This window comes from Theropithecus gelada, chromosome 3, assembly GCF_003255815.1.
Source record: "Theropithecus gelada isolate Dixy chromosome 3, Tgel_1.0, whole genome shotgun sequence".
Lineage (NCBI taxonomy): Eukaryota > Metazoa > Chordata > Mammalia > Primates > Cercopithecidae > Theropithecus > Theropithecus gelada.
In genome coordinates, this window is record NC_037670.1 from 30,236,860 (window position 1) to 30,242,934 (window position 6,075).

The following is a 6,075-nucleotide window of genomic DNA, read 5'->3' on the forward strand; positions in this document are numbered from 1 at the left end:
TTAAATTGTCCATGTGAGTCAGTCACCAGAATACTCAGGATAATCACTCTTAGGATAAGAGTAATGATTTTAATTTCTTCAACGGAATTCAACTGTAATTTGGTCATTTCCAAGATGTCAAGATTAACTGGATGGTGTTCAGTGGCCTTAAAATCAGGAGCAATTACTATTCTGAGTCAGAAGGTCAAGGTTTGAGGCCGGACCCAGGCTGCTCCTGGCTGTAGGTTCCTTATCTGTTCACAATCCGGAGACAAAAGACAATATTAGGAGCAGATAATGGAGCTACAGCCAGGAGCAGGCTAAATGATGCCGCCCAAAGTGGATAATGTTCTTAGAGCCAGGACACAGGCATGTGCCAAAGCCCAAAATATCAATATCCTCCAGGTGCCCTTCACCCTTTTAGCCTTATTTTCCCTCACTCTGGCTGTTCCCTGTTCTCAAATGTGCTGTTCCTGTTCCCACCTCCTGGCTGTTGCTTTCCCTACCTTCCTTCACCTTTGGAAATTCTGCCTATTCTTCAAGGACCACATTGAGCGCGATCTCTGATAAGCTTCCCGTAGTTCATTTGGTGGAATCATTTTCTCTGAGTTCCCAGGGCCACTTGGTTTGGCCATTTACTGTCATTCTTTGATGTCTGTTTATTTATTTATTTATTTATTTATTTATTTATTTATTTATGTATTTATGATTTTTTTGAGACAGAGTTTTGCACTTGTCATCCAGGCTGGAGTGCATTGGTGCAATCTTGACTCACTGCAACCTCCGCCTCCCGGGTTCAAGCAATTCTCCTCCCTCAACCTCCTGAGTAACTGGGATTACAGGCATGTGCCACATGCCCGGCTAATTTTTATATTTTTAGTAGAGACGGGGTTTCACCATGTTGGCCAGGCTGGTCTCGAACTCCTGACCTCAGGTGATCCACCCGTCTTGGCGTCCTAAAGTGCTAGAATTACAGGCGTGAGCCACCGCACTGGCCCTTGATGTCGATTGTTTTTTTAGAGTCAGAGTCTCACTCTGTGGCCCAGGCTGGAGTGCAGTGGCACAATCTCGGCTCACTGCAACCTCAGCCTCCCAGGTTCAACAGACTCTCAAGCCTCAGCCTCCTGAGTAGCTGGGATTACAGGCGCCTGCCACCATGCCCGGCTTTTATATTTTTAGTAGAGATGGGGTTTCACCATGTTGGCCAGGCTGGTCTCGAACTCCTGACCTCAAGTGATCCACCTGCCTCAGCCTCCCAAAGTGCTGGGATTACAGGTGTGAGCTACGGTGCCTGGCCTACTGTCATTCTTACATTCTGTCTTATGCAGCTAAATCCCTGAAGGATAAAGAAAGGACCTCTGCTGAATCTGCTCATGGGCTCGGCAAAGAGATGAAGGGATCAAAGGGAGAGAGAAAGAGGAGGGCAGGAGGTGCAGTTCCTTCCTGGGTGGACCCAGGGGCTCCTCCTGGAGCCGGGGGCAGGTAGGGCCCGGGTGAGAGAAAAAGGTCTGACCTGAGGTTTCTCTCGAATGTTCCTGGGGTGCGGATGGCTGCAGGGTCAGGAAAAAGGAGCCCTTTAGGCTCTCCAAGGTGGTCACATCCTTTTCAGGGCACAAAGGAAGGGGAGTTAACAGCAGCAGCAGTGCCCAAAGAGGTGACAGTAACAGCAGCTGCCACAGGACCATGGCCAGGTTGTGTGCTAGGAGCAAAAAGGAGCAGAGGGCTGAGTGTGGCCAGGGGAGGGAAGGGGCACAACTCCTGTGGTTGTGGCACTGTGGGGGTCAGAGCCCACGAAGGTTAGGCTGCAGTCCCAGGGAGACAGGGGCCTGTGCACTGAGTCTTCGGGGTTTGGAGACAAGAGACATGCAGGGGTATCCCCAGGAAGATGGGCAGAGGTCGGGTAAGGTGGAGCTGGGTTCCCACATTTCTGTGCCTGGGATTTTGATATCTGATTTTGTTCTCAGTTGGTGAGGGCAGGGAAATAGCTGTCCCATTTTATCAGTGAATTGAGCAGGCTTCTCCATGCCTGACTTCACACACTAGCTCAGCACTGTCCAATAGAACTGTCTGCACTGTCCAAGACAGTAGCCACTGGCCATGTGGCTATTGAGCACTTGAAATGTGACTAGTGCAACTGAGCAGGCGGCTTTTACATTTTATTAATTGATTTAAATTTAAATGTAAATAACCACATGCGGCTGGTGGCTCAATCCTGGACAGCACAGCCTGGAACTGACAGCATCTGCAATTAGCTACTCTCATTCATTCTCCTGGGAGCCTGGCGCTGTGCCACACCCAGAGGAGGCGACTGTTAATTTGAAATTCCTAAAAATGACGTAGTAGTCCCGGATCCTTAGTTGGCTTCCTGAATCCTCCCTTATGGGCTGATGGTTATCGTGGCTCTTTCCTGCCTTCTCTTTAGCTGTGGACCAGTGAGGCTTCCAGTTCACAGAGTATTTGTTGGAGTATTTAGGATTTAATCTCCAAGGCTACCATCCAGTCTTGGAGTGGAGTTTGGCCAACTCCACACTGGTGCTCAGGCTTACAATGGGTTTTTAAAACCAAATGACCATAGTTCCGGGTTACAACTACCCTGCCAAAACTGAGCACAGTGTAAGTCCATGTGCTGGAGACTTGACAATGAACTTGGCTGCAGAATCCAAGGAAGTTGAGGCCTTGACACTTTTCCTCTGAGCTCTGCAGATGCAATTATTTCTCTTCCACGAACTCAACTCTATAGCAGGGCTGAAGGAAACTGACTTGTTCTCTCCCTCAGTGACTTGTTCTTACAAGGCTTTTGAGTTTTGCGAAATGCCCTTAGTGTGGTCTAAATGGTGCAACCTCGGCCACACGGGATGCTGGATGCTGCCTCTCACAGGGAAGAAATCATTGATGATGAAAGTTGAAATGTATTGTTGTCACTATGTGTAAAGCACCATGACTGTCAACACCACCAGGAAGTAGATACCATTATTATGCCCACTTTACAGATGAGGAAACTGAGGCACAGCTAAGTCACCCCAAGACTGAGCTAGGACCAAGTCAGAGCAGAAGCTGGGAGACAAGAGTGACACAGTGAACGAGGAAACCCCGAGTTCAGGGCTGAAGCAGAGTCATGTCTAGTCTGGTTGATGTCAGTGTTCCAGGGGTCCAGGGTGACAGGCAGGAAGTGGGGTGGAAGCTTCAGGGCAGTGGTGCTTCTCAGGAGGTCCCGCTGGACTTGTGGGGGATGCGTGGAGCGGTGCCGAGACCCAGGGAGATGGAAGAGAGGCCGGCTTGGTTCCCCTGACTGCCTGGCACTGGGCTTTGGTTCCTGGAGCAGAAACTGGTTTCCAGGGACTCATGGAGAAGGCTGGGGGGAGACTGGAAGGGGGATCTTGTGGGCGCTTCTTTCCAAGGCTCCCCAGATGCCAGGTGTGTAAGTGGCTGACTTTCCCGACAGCACGAGCTAGTGGGGAGGGTCTCTGATGTTCCTCTGGGCGTGGCTCCCACTCGCTGAGGTTGCACGTGACGCTGCCCAGCACTGTGGCTCAGCAGGGCCTGACACACGCTGCGGTCCACAGAACTCTCACATTGGATGCTGGAAGTCAGTTTCCTGAGATGGAGATTTGTGCACGAGAGATTTATTGAAGGAGTGTTCTCCGGGGAAACACCTGTAAGAAAGGGGGGAGGAGTAATTCTCTGCAGAAGAGGACGGGTGAGGGCCATTCACAACCACTCCTCTCGGCAGCTGCGGGCTGGGTGCCTGGGAACGGGGCACCAACATCACACACAGGTCCGTTTGTGGGGTCAACAGTGGGACTGCTTCCAGGCTCCCCAGAGCCCGCTTGGTCCCTGGGCTTCTCCCTGAAGCAGTAGCAAATGTCATGCTGCTACAGGTCCCAGCAGCCCCTCGGACAGGCCTGTGTGTATCCAGAAGAGTAGAATGTCACAGCAGGCAGCTCATGGATGGAAAGTCAGCATTAGCAGCAAGTAGCTGAGGTAGGCACGTGCAAACCTCCCAGAGGGCACTGTCTTCTTTTCACAGGACTCCTGGGACCCCACATCTTGGAAACTGGGGGGGCTCTGCTGCGCAGAAAGCACAAAAGCAAGAAGTGGCAGCCCACATGAGCCCATGGTCCCTGGGAGGACTTCCACCCGGGAGCTTCCTCCCGGTCACCACGGTCCATCAGCAGTCCCTCATCCAAATCCGCTCTGGTCCTTTTCCCCCTGGACTTTGTGCCAAGCCAAACACAATCTCAGCAGGACCCTTCAGCCTCCTTCCACAACAAGAACGTGGCATTCTTCTTTGGGGCTCTGAAAATGCAAAGAAATATCTCACTGTATCTGCACAGGCCAAAGACTGACACTTGAGTTGGCAAGCCTGTTGACCAGCTGCCTCTGTAGGGATCCTGGGAGGGTGTGTGTGTGTGTGTGGGTGTGTGTGTGTGTGTGTGTAAGCACGCATGCTGGGGGTTGAGGGGGGAAATTCAGATAGGGGAAAACCCATTGTGGAATTCAAGAAAAGCATGTGACTGAGGCCAATATGGGCACAGCTCTTTCTTCAATTGGTAAAGTGAACGTCTGCAGCCCCAAGAAGACAGTCATCAGCCATCAGCTGGACAGCATTTGCGTTCACAGAGACAAGGAAGATGCTGCCTTCAAACTGGAAATAGAGAGAGACAGCTGTTCTGGGAGCTGGGACATTATCAAAATGCTCCTTGTTGAACTCAGGGACATGAAAGGACAAAGATTCTCTCTGATTAGAACAAAATCGTTATGAAACAGTTGGACAATGGAATTCACTTCATTCTCTGATATGATCTGGAATAGATTTCTCTCCAGGCCAGGCACAGTGGCTCATGCCTGTAATCCCAGCACTTTGGGAGGCTGAGGCGGGAGGATCATCAGAGGTCAGGAGTTGGAGACCAGCCTGGCTAACATGGTGAAACCCCATCTCTACTAAAAATACAAAAATTAGCCAGGCGTGGTGGTGCACACCTCTAATCCCAGTTACTCAGGAGGCTGAGGCAGGGAGAATCGCTTGAACCTGGGAGATGGAGGTTGCAATGAGCTGAGATCACGCCACTGCACTCCAGCCTGGGCGACAGAGCAAGACTCTCTCAAATAAATAAATAAATAAATAGATTTCTCTCCAATGACAGATTTAACCCTTCTCCCATTTGCCCTGAGAATACTCACAAGTGGCACTTGAGGCTGTAGCGTTTACTCAGAGATAATTTTGCAGGAAATCTCTATTTTATTATGATTTTTGCATTGCTCTTGTATATTGACTTTGGAAACAAAATACATTATTCTGTTTATAGCATTCTGCTTTTAGTAGTGGTATCTCCATTTACAGAGCATAGTAATCCTCGATTGCTGAAAATGTCAAATCCTAGAAAATGTAGCATTCCCATGCCTGATGTTAACTTCATTCGCCAACAGTTGTTGGCTGAAGATTCATTTTATGGATTCGGTTTTTCTGAAATGGACGATTCTGATGTCAGTTCTGTTTAGAAATAACTCCAAGAACATTTTTTATATTTTATGTTCACATTGAAAATCAGTCAGATTTGCTTCAGCCTCAAAGTGTGTTTATGTAAAATTAAATGAGTGCTGATAGTGAGTCGCATTTTTTTTTCTAAACAGGAAAAGGAAAAGGGTTAAAACACATCATTCCCAACCCCTTCACCTTCTCCCCATGGGAGAAATTCTGGTGCCTGAAAGTCGGGAGGAATTTCAGTCTCCACCCAAACCACCCCCAGCCCATCTGTGTGACACCTCTCTTGGCCAATCCCTGCTCTCCCACCTACAGGGGGTCTGCGTAAGGGAAGCTTGCTTTGAAATTGGCAGGTACCCTGTAATCCCAGCACTTTGGGAGGCCGAGACGGGCGGATCACGAGGTCAGGAGATCGAGACCATCCTGGCTAACACGGTGAAACCCCGTCTCTACTAAAAAAAATACAAAAAATTAGCCGGGCGTGGTGGCGGGCGTCTGTAGTCCCAGCTACTCGGGAGGTTGAGGCAGGAGAACGGCGTAAACCCGGGAGGCGGAGCTTGCAGTGAGCTGAGATCCGGCCACTGCACTCCAGCCTGGGCGACAGAGCGAGACTC